This window comes from Hylobates moloch, unplaced genomic scaffold (genome assembly GCF_009828535.3).
Source record: "Hylobates moloch isolate HMO894 unplaced genomic scaffold, HMol_V3 SCAFFOLD_4, whole genome shotgun sequence".
NCBI lineage: Eukaryota > Metazoa > Chordata > Mammalia > Primates > Hylobatidae > Hylobates > Hylobates moloch.
The window spans coordinates 21,575,029-21,588,812 of NW_026652279.1; the positions used below are offsets into that span (position 1 = coordinate 21,575,029).

The window sequence follows — 13,784 nt, forward strand, 5'->3', positions numbered from 1 at the left end:
TGCCGACCCCAGCCAAGGAACAGGCTCAGCAGCCTGAAAGCCTCGCAGGACGCCCCTCCCCTGTCCCCGCACGCGTCTATTTAGGGCCCAGCCCGGGCGCCCCGGGGATTCTGGGACTTGTAGTCCCTCCCCTCAGCCTCAGGCGCCGCCACGACCCGGTACTTGGACTACATTGCCCAGGGAGCTTCCCGGCCTATATAAGCCGCCCGGAGCCGCTTCAAAGTGCAGTAACCATGTGGATGTGCTGCTGAAGCGTTTCCTCAAGCTCGCTGGGGTGGGAGGAGAGGAGGAGGAGGAGGTGGTGGTGGAGGAGGAGGCAGGGGGTGGAGAGAGAGAAAGCGCACGCCGAGAGGAGGTGTGGGTGTTCCGCTTCCATCCTAACGGAACGAGCTCCCTCTTCGCGAACATGGGATTACCCAGCGGCTGCTAACCCCTCTCCTCGCCCTGCTCCGCCAAACCGGCGTGGCTCCCCGGGCACCAAGGTAGCGGCTGGGGCCGGGCAGAGGGCGCGGGGAGTTGGCACTGGCTCCCCAGGCGCAGAAGTTTTTGCCCCGCTCTCGGGGAGATCTTGATGGATGTGCATGCACTTGGCATGCATTTGGGGGTTCCTTTACTGCGGGCAGTTTTTTTGGGGGGAGCTCATTTGAGGCTTAAACAAATATCCTCGACTCTACTGCGTGGCTTTGGGGGCTCCCCATTCTGGACTGATGTGGCATTCCCCCAAGTTGGAAACTGTTGCTGCAGCTGCAGGAAATAGTTTTTTTTTTTTTTTTTTTTTTTTGAAGAGAGGTTGTGGGGGTGTCATATGTGAGTCTGCTCAAGGAAATAATCTTTCTAAAAATGTATCCCTCTCTTGCGCTCCATGGTTGGGAGAATAGTGCATGTGTAGGGGGCCCCCGTGGGGAGGGTTTTTAAAAACGGAAGAAAACCGGGGAAGCGGTGAGGGATGAAGTGTGAACGAAGCTCATGTCCAATGAGGATGCGGGCTTCGGATACTTGGCCTCCTCGCCGGGAAACAAGTGCTTTGGGATCTGCCAGACACTTCCCTTAGTTCCAGCCTCCCGCACGTTCGAAGTTTGTGCGTGCCTAGTCTGAATTGTTAGTTACAGCCTGGAAATAAGTAAGCGTAGTTACCTGTAATCTTCGCCCAAGCGATCCCACCAACCTGCCTGCCAAGTTGGGAGGGTGGGGTGGGGGTGGGGGGCTCTCCCCAGGGAAGGAGGCTAAAGAAGGTGGAAACTTGTAATTTGGAGCATTTCTGTTAGAGACTCATCTTCCGCAGTCTGGTACTCAGTCTTCTTTCTTTCTAAATATTTAGGAGCTGACTACAGAGGAGCAGGATTTGCACCCCTCGCTGGGCTTGTTTTGGCAACAGAGTGCCTGACCCGGGTCAGGTGAGTGTGGAAGCCCGAATGCTGTAGTCAATAATGAGTTTTTGTCCTAAGCCTATTTTAAGTTCTATCTAAACCGCCAAGGAGGTGGGGAGTAAGAAAGAAAAAGAAACTCCGTGGCTCAGTCTTCAAAATTTGCCTCTGCCTTTGGTGAGGGCTTTTGGGAGCACAGGTCCAGTGGACAGTCCGTTTCTTGGACGTAGCTGAGAATTGAAGGAGCCTGAAGGTTTATGAGAGAGGAGGGGAAAAGGCCATTAAATGGAGCAATAAAACGGCGGCCCATTGCCGGTCTGAAAAGCATGCAGATGATTTAAATTCTGAAGGATACAGTGCATTTCATATGCCAAGATGTGTAAGCAATATTAACTGCCTCTCTCCTTCAAGAAATAGTCACTCTTTTCTAATTTTGAACGTGTGCTTAATCAGAGTAGGTTGGATTGCAAGAAATGAAAGTGGTTGCTGCAAGTTTAAAGAATTAGAACTTTAAAAAGGGAAGTGAGTTATTGAAGCTTAAGATAGTAGCATCCAGCCCTTGACTCAAGCCACCTGAATGTCAAGGAATCTGGCAGGTCCCTGTTGTTTTGGGGCCCGTGGTGGAATATGAGCTGAGAGCAGCATTTATCTGTAAACACAACAGTTCCTATTTTTTCCCCAAAATGGTCAGACTGCATTTGAAGAGTGGGAGGTTTCAACGGGTGCACGTACATCACTATTGCTGCAGATTTGGCCATCAAAAGTTTTTTCTCCTGAAATGTTCGGGAACATGGTAAATAACAGGGTAACAGAGGTGGGTAGGGGTGGGTGGCTGGGTCTTAATAACTTTTTTAACATTCTAAATATTTAGCTGTTCCCTGGGCTACAATCTTTTGGCTTTTCTAATGAGAAAATAAAAGTCAGACACTTCATTATAGTGGTATAGTGCTTTTGTTTCCTGTTGATAAGATCCTCAGGAGTACTGGTGGAGTGAGAAGCATTTGGATGTGAGAGCTCTAGTTTCTTCTTGGAGTTCTTTCGACTCACATGGCTGTGTGGGTGCTCATAGAGCCAAAGATTAGGCCCAGTTCCCCTCTTCAGAATTAGCTGTACAACAAGGAGAAACTCGTCCACAGACTCTTTTCTAACTAGTTGCTAAAAATAATAAGATGGACACATTAAGTACTTATAAGCCAGGTCCAGAGCCATGTATCTCAGAAACCCTGTGTGTCAGATGCAGGTGAAGAAACTGAGGTGCAGAGAGTGAAATCACTTGCCCAGGACCTAGTACAAAGTAGGAGCAAGGTATAACCTCAGGCGGTGAGGCTGTACTGCATCCCACAAATGGACCTAAGTTGATTTGGGGATGGTGGTGGTGAGAGGGAAGCTAGGAAAAATGGTAAACTTACTGCCATTGATGAAATAACTTGCATACCTCCCACCAATGATGAAATAATACATAACATTGATGTAAGAAGGAAAGGATGTAGCCACAAACATAGGGATAAAAGAGTGCAGATATTTGAGGAGGTATTGGATGTTGTAATGAGTTCATTTTGGAAAGCCTGAATGGGGAGAGTAAAAAGAAACAAAACAAAACCACAAGGAACATTATGTAAGTTAAGCATTAGGCTCACCTCCTAGCTGAAATACATCTTGATTATTTACATCAAAGCATCTGAGTAGGTTTAAAGGATCAGGCATTTCCCCGTCTGAGTAATTCGAAAGTTTAAATTGCAGTTAGACTGCAAGGTGAAATGTTGATACCTTTTCATATACCTTCCAGTTTGCTTTGCAGCCAGTTGTGCAGATGTTTTTGTTCTCCATTTTTTCTTTCAAGTTCATGTGTGTGTATATGCATATGCACACTGAAAGTGCAATCTTCTCTTTGAATAATTCCAATCAGAACAGAAAATGCTTTCAAGATATCGTTCTTATCAGGCAGGGAAAGTTCTTCATGTTCTAAATGAATTACTCTGGCTCTTGCCTTGAGACTCATGAAAGTCATTTGGGGTTGACAATGGTATCTATTTAAACAAAGTGATTGTCTTTTGGAGGGAATTGGCGTCTTTAGGAATGAGAAGTGGAATGGTTGCTTAGAAAAAAAGAGATAGATGAACTCCACAGAAAGACCAACAGTCTTTTTCTTCAAAATATTTTTAAGAGAGGAAGATCGGGGTGTTGGTATTGCCAGGAGGGAGGAGAGTGGGCAGAGAGAAAGATAAAATAAACCTTTAATCGAATGGTGTGCAACCAACTGACTTCCAGAGGGGGGGAAATATCACATGGCTTTTCAACTCATTTATAAAGATATCATGGAAACTCTGTCTGATATCTTCACAAGCAGCTCTTAGAAAACAAAGAAAAATAAAACAAACACCAAATATGAACAACAGAAAAAACAGCCAAAATAAAAGTAGGCCTGGTTTCTAGGTCAAGCTGTCTTTGGCTACATCTAATTAAGGAGTCTCCACAAGGCCAGTGTCTATCTTGTTTACTATTGGTTTGATTTTTAAAAATAAAACACATTGCACTTGCAGGCTGTCTGTTAACCAGAAGTCCATGCAGTTTTTTTTCCCATTTTTGCTGTTTTAAGTTTGTGCATAGCTCAGTTGATGAATGCAATTAAGGCTTGAAGTCAGTGATGTGAATGACATAACCTATGTGATTCCTTACAATTGTCTTGGTGTCTGTGGTTCTGAGATGATTGCTAATGAGGATAAGCCAGATACACCACTGAAACCGTCACCCATACAACTTTGAGATTTCTAAATTGGATGTAGTTTAAGGCACATGGTGTGGTAAATCTATTTAACAGACTCTAAGACCTGTTTAAGTTGTTGTGTGCGATTCAAATGTTTTACTCTTTATTCAACAAATTTCTTGAGCACCTGCTATGTACTAAGATGTATTCCAGGTGCTCAGGATATAGCAATGAACAAACCATCCCGTTCCCAAGAGGCTTACATCTCAGTTGGTGGGAGGCAGCCAATATAAATAAGCAAGTAACTATTATAGTATTAGAGGTAGTAAAAGCTATGGAGAAAAAGAAAACTGGTTAAGCGGGGAACAGAAAATAACAAGTGGAGAAATTAGATCCCTTGTGCATTGCTGGTGGGAATGTAAAGTTGTGAAGCTGCTGTGGAAAACAGCATGGCAGTTACTAAAAAAAATTAAACATAAAATTACTATATGTCCCAGCAATTCCACTTGAAGGTATATACTTTAAAAAATTGAAAGTAGGGATGTGAGCAGATATCTGTACACCTGTGTCAATAGAAGCATTATCACAGTAGCCAAAAGGTAGAAACAACGCAAGTCTATTGACGAATGAATGGATAAACAAAAAATGTGAAATATACATACAATGGAATATTATTCAGCCTTAAAAAGGGAATTCTGACACATGCTACAATGTGGATGAACCTTGAAAACAAGCTAAGTGAAACAAGCCAGAAATAAAAGGACACATATTTTATGATTTTTCTTATAGAGGCATCTAGAGTAGTCAGATCTCTGCAGACAGAAAGTAGAATGGTGATTGCTGGGGGAGAGAGAAGACAGGAAGGGGGAGTTAGTGTTTATTGAGGATAGAGTTTCAGTTTGGAAAGATGAAAAAGTTCTGGAAATGGATGGTGGTGATGTCGCACAACAGTGTGAATGTACTTAGTGCCACTGAGTTATAACATTTCAAAGTGGTATATTTTATGTTATGTATATTTTACAGTAATTTAAAAAAACAACAAAACATGATGAGGGGTATTAAGGGAGTACTCAGGTGGGGATTAGATCTTTACTACACAGCATCTCAGCACAGATCTGAAGGAGGCAAACGAGTTGACCCTATAGCTATCAGGGAAAAAGTGTGTTCCAAAGGTCAGAGCAGCAAGTACAAAGGCCCTGAGATAGGAGTGTTTGTGACATGTTGGAGGAAGGAGAAGAAGGCCAGGGGAGAGTGCTAGGAGTTCAGGAGGGAGAGAGAGTCAAGGTCCAGACCTGTAGGGGCCAGATTTTGCAGGTCAACAGTGGTTTATCTGAGGACTTGTAAACTCTCACAGAATTCTCAGTGTGGTTTTCAACATCACAAAACTACATTGTCCTTTCTGAAGAGACTCTGGTAAGGTTGTCAGGATCACATACCAGATGGGAACTCGATACGGGGTGAAACCCAGATTTCTGGACTGTCTGGTTAATGACAGGACTTACCTGGGATTGTAATTCACTTCAGTAGAAAAGGAAAGTTTGACAAATAGGTGAACGTACAGTTGACTTGGAGAGCAAATTGTAAGAACGTAATGATAATCCTGGAGTTTCAACACAAACCTTCTATGTCCTACCGCCACCCTGCGGTGTATCCAGTGTCATTTTAAGAGATATTTACAAGGAGGACTAATATTCTGCTCTCCAGCATCCTTGGGGAATTAGAAGCTTCACATCAGTGATTCTCCTTAATAAGTGAAGTGGACCCCTGCACATGTGCAAACTTAAAGCAAACCTCAAATTTTGTTACTTATTACATAAGATATACATATTCATGTAGCACACACCTTGGACTCAGCTACTCGGAAGACTGAGGCAGGAGAATTACTTGAGCCCAGGGGTTTGAGGCTGTAATGTACTATGATTGCATCTGTGATAGCTACTGTACTCCAGCAAGACCCCATCTCTATTAAAAAAAATTTTTTAAGGAGAAAAAGATAGCATATTCATTGTAGTGCAACATTAGGAAATAAAGATGAGCAATGAAACAAAACAAACAATTCAACTATTCAAGATTAGGGTTTCAGGCTTTTCCTCTAAGTATGCGTATGTAAAATTTATGTATATATTTAAATTTCATAAAAAGGGACTTATACAGTACCTCTCATTTGGTAAATTACCTTTTGTACATCTTGAACATCTTTTTAATAAACAGACATCTGTGTCTCATTTTTCTAAATGTGTCTACCCCTTTGATGGCCTTTCATTTTTACTGAGTCTATATTTATACTTCCTTGAGATATATATATATATATACATATATAAATATTTGTAAAAAATACATAATACAATAATTTTACACATACACATATTTAACAGTTTGAATTAGGATCCAAAGAAGGTAAATACATTACAAATGGTCGATGTCCACTAATCTCTATATTTCCTCTACAGATCTTTTTTCCATGCATTTTTTTTGTTGTTATTGAAGAAACTGGGTGATACACGTCTCCACAGTTTAGACTTTGCTGACTGCATCAGTGCAATGTGGTTTAACATGTTTCTGTATCCCCTTGGTGTACCATAATTTGGTAGTTAGATGTAGAGGCTTGGTCAAAGTTAGGTTCTTTTCTTTTTTAAATTGAGAAGGGGTCTCACTATGTTGCCTCGGCTGGCCTTGGACTCCTGGTCTCAAGCAATCTTCCTGCGCCAGCCTTCCCAGTAGCTGGAACTCCAGTAAGTCTACTCTGTAAACTTTGCTTAGGGGGGTGTGAGATGTTGGATGTCTGCTCTTGTTATATTAGCACCCCTTGATGCTCACTACCTGAATCCATTAGTTCTCTAGTCAGTGAGAAATAGGCTGGTAAAGTTCCTTAGATTTTGACACAGCCCTTGTTGTCTTTGCTAGCTGTTTTTATTTCTATATAAGAAGATGTTCCAGGCTCATCTTCTCTATTTCTTGTCCCAGACCGAGAATCAGCCTTTTCTTCAAGGAGCCTTTGCTTTTTTAAGAGGGAAATTTTGTTTGTTTTGTTTTTTTGAGACAGGGTCTTACTCTGCTGCCCAAGCTGGAGTGCAGTGGCACGATTGAAGCTCACTGCAACTTCTGCCTCTTGAGCTCAAGCTATCCTCCCACCTCAGCCTCCTGAGTAGTTGGGACTATGGGCATTCACCACCACACCTGGCTAATCTTTTTAGTTTTTTGTAGAGATGGGATCTCACCATGTTGTACAGGATGCTCTCAAACACCTAGGCTCAAGCAGTGTTCCCACCTTGACCTCCCAAAGTGTTGGGATTACAGGCATGAGACATCATGCCTGGCCAAAATGGTATTTAGAGATCTCCACTTAGGGCCAAGCAGGTACTCTTGTCATCCTCATCTTACGGACGAGAAAACAAATTAAAATGAAGAAAACTTAAAACTTGAATTTCCTAAGCGAAAGCATTTCCAAAATGCAATTGACCTATCCTTGCCTTTTTGCAAAGAATTCTGAACATAATCTAAACTTTTTTAAAAAATTGGTTTTGGGTTTAGCCTTAGTTTCTTGAGGCTAAGACGTCGTTGTTCTCCCCAGATGAGCAGGAATGTTACTCTTGTTCTATATCCGTGTTTTTCAAACTCTGTGGCAACCCACTAAGAGGTTGTTAAATCAATTTAGTGGGCTTTGATGAACTTTTTATTTTTCGTTTTTGAGACAGGGTCTTGCTCTGTTGCCAAGGCTGGAGTACAGTGACACGATCTTGGCTCACTGCAGCCTCAACCTCCCAGGCATAAGCAATCCTCTCACTCAGCCTCCTGAGTAGTTGGGACCACCAGTGTGCCCCACAACTCCTGGCTAATTATTTTTTTTTTTTTTGTGGAGATTGGGTCTCCCTATATTGCCCAGGTTGGCCTTGAACTTCTGGGCTCAAACGATCCTCTCACCTTGGCCTCCCAAAGTGCTGGGACTGGAGGTGTGATCACGTCACCAGGCCCGGCCAAACTTTTTTTTAAATGACATACACTAGAATGGAAAACATGGAAGTGTATTGCGTGGATACTTAAAAAGAACTGTGTACGTTGCAACAAAATTCTTTGTCTCACATACACAATGAACATTGGGTTGTCAGTTCAATATTTTTCTTACTCTGAGCTGCAGTCAAAAGTTTGAGAAACACTGTACTACATCTTTGCCACTCCAAGTGTGGTCCCCAGACCAGCGTTACTGAGATTAACTGGGAACTTGCTAGCAATTGCAGACTCTCAGACCCTACTCCACATTCAGTGAATGAGAACCTACATTTTTGCAAGATCCTCAAGTGATTCACACACACGTGAAAATATGAGAAGATCTGCATTGGAGGATGCCTGTCCTTGTGCTTTTTCAGTCCTTGTCATTTAGTGGTTCCTTTGCTTTTTCATGGCTAGCTCTCACCTGTTGAGGCTGAAGCTGACCTTTGTACTTTTCCCCTGCAGCCTTATTTTCAGTGAAGTGGAAAGGTAGGCTAATCACCAACCTGAGGTGAGAATAAGTAGTTTTCACATGACTCCCTCTCCGACAAACATGGGAACTTTCATGCTTACATTTGGGGAATGCTTTTATTGGCTGTTCAGATGAAGGCAGAAAGAGACCAGAAGGTACATGTACCCCTACTTAGAGTTGTGAAGTCACTGCTGCTCACCTGCTGTCGTGGGACACTGGGGAATTTATGTTTTATCATACTTTCTGACCTGTCCCATCAGCAGAACTTCTGGACTGCTTGATATAATTCGGCTTATCAGAAGAAGATGAACATAAGAAAAATATCACTAGCCTCCAAGTTTCTTGCTGTTCATTTGCATTTCAGAAGGAGTTTTATCTGGGAAATGATTTTCTTTTGCAAGAACAGCTTAAAAGCATCCCAGGCACATATTTCTGAACAGAAAAAGCTGATACGACACCCAGACGACGGACGTTCATTTGTTTGCCTTGTCGTGTGTGTGTATGTTCTGCCTCATGTGTCCCTCCCCACCCCCTCTCTGTCCACCTCGCCAAGTCCTTCTATTCCTTAGGGCCCAGCCCAAATGCTTCCTCCTCTGGGAAGCTTTTTCTGATACTTGAAAATCTGTCATTTGAAACTCAAGGGCCCTGAAACCTATTTTCCTTATGGGCCTTTTGTTGTTTTTAACTCATAAGAATACCTGGCACACAGGAAGTGCTTACACAATAAGCAATTTGTATATATGTTTTTTCTCCCTTTGAAGGCTGCTTGGAAAAACCAATTTTTTGTACCCCTCTCTTTTTTTTTGAGAAGGAGTCTTGCTCTGTCACCAGGCTGGAGTGCAGCGGCATGATCTCAGCTCACTGCAACCTCCGCCTGCTAGGTTCAAGCGATTCTCCTGCCTCAGCCTCCTGAGTAGCTGGGTCTATAGGCATGTGCCACCATGCCTGGCTAATTTTTATATTTTTAGTAGAGATGGGATTTCACCATGTTGGCTAGGATGGTCTGGATCTCTTGACCTCGTGACCTGCCCACCTTGGCCTCCCAAAGTGCTGGGATTACAGGCGTGATCCACTGCGCCCGGCTCATGTACCCCTCTCCTGATTAAATATTTCTTGAACTGGCATCTTTCTTTGAAAAGCCTTATAGCCAGGCATCGTTGCTCACACCTGTAATCCTAGCTAGCACTTTGGGATGCCAAGGTGGGTGGATCACCTGAGGTCAGGAGTTTGAGACCAGCCTGGCCAGCATGGTGAAACCCCATCCCTACTAAAAATACAAAAAAAATTAGCTGGGCGTGATGGTGGGCACCTGTAGTCCAGCTACTTGGGAGGCTGAGGCAGGAGAATTGCTTGAACTCAGGAGGTGGAGGTTGTAGTGAGTTGAGATCACACCACTGCACTCCAGCGTGGGGGGCAGAGTGAGACTCCATCTCAATAAAAAAAAAAAAAGAAAAGCCCTTTATTGCAGAGGGTGACGTGAGGACCGTGTAGAGATCTATTAAGCATTTCCTTCTGATAGCTTTTGAGGTGCTGTTTACTACAAATCTCTACTGGACATTTGTCTTGGGAAACTGTTGAGTGTTCATAAAAGGGAGTGGAAAAATCAGGTAGTGAAACCAAGCTGCTCTCAGGTCGTAATGGTATTGCCCTGGTGAGCCACAGGATGGGGACTCCGCAGTACCGAGTGCTGACTGCTTCTTGTGTAAGGGGCAAAACATGGAACATCTGTGCATCTGTTTCCTCTTCTGTAGAATAGGTGTAAAAATAAAAATACCTGCTTCGGGTCATTGCTGCCGAGTTGTCTAAAAACAAATGTTTGCAGAAGTCCTTACAGATAAAAAAACAAAGCAAAACCTATCTATGTCCTAGAACAGTGGTCTCAATGGGGACAGGGAGGGTGATTTTGTCCTCCAGGGGACATTTGATATTGTCTGGAGACATTTTTGGTTGTTCTGTCTGGCAGGCAGGGGTGGGGTGCTACTGGCATTTTGTGAACAGAGGCCAGGGATGCTGCTCAACATCCTACAGTGCACAGGATAGCCCCCCAACCCCCCAGCCCCAACACACACACACACAACGGAGAACTCTCTGCCCTAGAATGTCAGTAGTGAACAGGTTGAGAAACCCTGTCCTTGAGTGAATTTTTCTGGCTTGGTGAGACTTTTGTCTCTCTCTGAGGATATTGACCTAACTTGATTTGCTGGTTTTTTGAGGTTTGGGCTGTGTGGGCAGAGGGGTGTCTCTTCAAGCTGGGACTGGCTTCAACTTTTTAACAAAATAAGAACCCTCCCCCTCTCACCCCCTCCTAAAAGCCAAAAAACCAAAAAACACTGGCCTTGGTATCTGGAGCCCTGTGGTCTAGCTTTGGCCACTCATCAGCTGTGTGACCTCCAAGAAATCACTGGGCCTCAGATTTGTTTTTTCTACCCGTAAATTAAAGAGTGTTAGCTAATTGCTCTCCGCTCACCAAATCTGCAGCTCTCTGCCTTGGAAATGTTGAGCCTTTGGTTGGCTTCTCTTACTTTGGCCTTGAAGAATAGAAGCTATGAGACCAAATGTCAGTGCAGGCATCTTTTTTTGAGAAATAACTCTGTAGATACTGTACCTGGTTGCGGAAAAGGTTATTTAGCAGACATGTCTGAAAAAGCCAGTAGGTTTATTTTTGTGTGTGTATGTGTGCGTGGCGGGGGGAATGGAGAATGAGCAACGTTGTATTATACGAGAGAATCACTCCTCCGAACTTCAGATTTACAGCTGCAGTTTCTGGGAGGCCATGAAGGGCCTTGCTTAAAGTTGAAACTTCTGAGTTGGTGACTTCCTTTGGGACTGCCTGAAAACGAAAGCATAATACGATTTTCTATGCTCCCAGAGAAGTGCTTTTTGCAAGAGAATAAATTATCTGATGATGGGGACATGCTGCATTTCTGAGGACGGTCTGATTAGCAGCTAATGGGACAAGAAGGCAAGGAGGGGGAGCTGTGTGAAAACGTGTGGGGAGGAGGGTGGCATTATGTCCAATTCAAAAATGTGCTGTTCATCCTCATTTCACAATAAAGATGATATCACCAAGCATCTTTGCTCAAAGGAAGTCCAAAATTAACCCTGAGAGTGCCCAGGAACAGGAGCAGAGACTGTTGTAAAGGAAGCCTTTTTCTCCCTCTTGAACAAGTCATCCGTAAATGTGTTAGGTTTTCTCTACCTCATATTTACAGCCATATTACCATATATGTACCTGGGTGAGGGCATCGCAGGGAGACTTGTGCTCACTCTGTAGGGAGTTTCCTTGGCCTCTTGCCAGGAGATTGATCAAATGCCAGCAGCTCTTCCTTTTCCTGGGCATACTCCTTTTTTTTTTTCCTGTGAAAGACCTCATGGTTTGCCGGGCTCAGCCCATCGTTAACCTGCCCTGCTGGGTGCTGCTTGACCTAAAAAGTGAAACGGTGCCTTTTTGTCTTCGTCCTTATCCTTGGTTCTGAGGGGCCAACTGCCTTATGGCCTCTTGGCTTGCCAGGTGCTTTGAGCAAAAGCCCTATGTGTAAGCCCCTCTCTTTGCTGCCTAACTTTAAAGGAAGCTTTTTTTTTTCCTTGTTTTTGAGAAGGAGTCTCGTCTGTCGCCCAGGCTGGAGTGCAGTGGCGTGATCTCAGTCCACTGCAACCTCCACCTCCCAGGTCCAAGCGATTCTGCTGCCTTGGCCACCCAAGTAGCTGGGACTACAGGCACAAGCCACCACGCCTGGCTAATTTTTGTATTCTTAGTAAAGACGGGGTTTCGCCATGTTGGCCAGGATGGTCTCGAACTCCTGTCCTCAAGTGATCCACCCACCTTGGCCTCCCAAAGTGTTGGGATGACAGGCGTGAGTCACTGTGCCTGGCCTAAAGGAAGCTTTTCAATTTTTATTATTTTTAAAGCAAGCAGCAAGAAAACCAGCACCAAAGGATGTTGGCAAGGGCCTTTTGTTTTTTAGGAGGTGGAGGTAGTGTGGATATGCCAAGAGAGAATGGGGAAGGCTGGTGGACTTGTTGGCTACATTTTTTAGCAGAAGAATGACTGTCCAAAGGCAGATGCTTTGGGGCCAGGTGGCAAAGCTTGATGACTGGAGGGTAGACGCAAAGGGTGCTGTGTGAGTGAGATTCTGGCATTCACTCCTCACCTGGCTGTGCTTTGGTGGTTCTGTTTTTATTAGGAATAGTGGGGAAAACATTCTGTTGGAGTTGGCATTGACATGTTGAGGTCAGTGCATCTCATGTGTCCCTTTTGCATATTCACTTGTCATTTGGACTTTGCTGTTTGGTAGAGCTGATCCTCTGCTGATTATAAGCCTAAGAAGTTTAGAAAGAGTAGTTTATGAGACCAGAAAATAGAACAGGTTAGAAAGTAGAATTATAACAGCAAATAGGAATGCTTCCTCCATCCCCCTTTCTATGTGCTAAGTAAGCATATTTTCTTTTTCACAATTAATTGTCAACATAACTATGAGATAAGTCCTCATTATCCCCATTCTGCAGATGAGGAAATCGAGGGCCAGATAAAGAAAGTAACTTGATTGACTTCCCATTACATTTAGAATAGAAGGCCAACTTTTTACCCTGGCTTGTGAAGTCCTCTGGTTCTATCTTCTCTACCCTGTCTTTAACCTGTACTTTCTTCCTTTCCCCATTAATGCTGCAGACATTGGGCCGGCTTTCCGTTTCTGGAATTTGCTAAGCTCTTTTCTGCTTTACGGCCTTTGTACTAGCTGTTTGCTGTACCTAAAATGCTCTTCCGCCTGATTTTTTTTTTGCATGACTGCCTCTATCTTGACTTTCAGGTCTTTGCTTAAACGTCTCTTCTTGTTTTTTTCTGACCAGCCAAAATTGCATTGTCACTTAATCATATCACCCAGTTTTAATTTTTTGCATATACTCATCACTATCTGACTTGTCTTGCTTGTTTTATCTGTTTCCTGTCTGTCTACCCTCACTAGATTATAGGTATCACGGAAGCAGGAACCTTGTACGTCTTGCTTTGATCTGTATCCCCAGTACCTAGTGTAGGGGTGGCATACAGTAGGTATCAATAAATATGTTCGATAAGAAGGAAGATTTAAGTTTCAAATGGAACAGTTCACTTTCTAGAGTCCTGGCTGTTCAGTTGTATATTTTGCATTTTCGTCCTATTATATAAAGTTTTCAAACTTATACAGTGAGAGTCCTAAGCACACAGTCATTGCCAGGACAACTCTTAAAAGTTTATGGCAGCAGTTTTCAAACTTCTGGC

General features: G+C 43.5%; 1 protein-coding gene across 10 annotated transcripts in view; it reads left to right on the forward strand.

Annotated features, from left to right (window-relative positions):
- The first annotated feature begins 242 nt into the window (after positions 1 to 242).
- The window catches only part of ITPR1 (inositol 1,4,5-trisphosphate receptor type 1), a 363,343-nt gene continuing 349,801 nt past the window's right edge, over positions 243 to 13,784 (forward strand). For all 10 annotated transcript variants that reach the window (XM_058437182.1, XM_058437183.1, XM_058437190.1 and 7 more), the window contains exons 1-2: positions 243 to 482; positions 1,319 to 1,394. The gene's annotated coding sequence lies outside the window, so the exon portion shown is untranslated. The remainder of the gene's footprint in view (positions 483 to 1,318; positions 1,395 to 13,784) is intronic.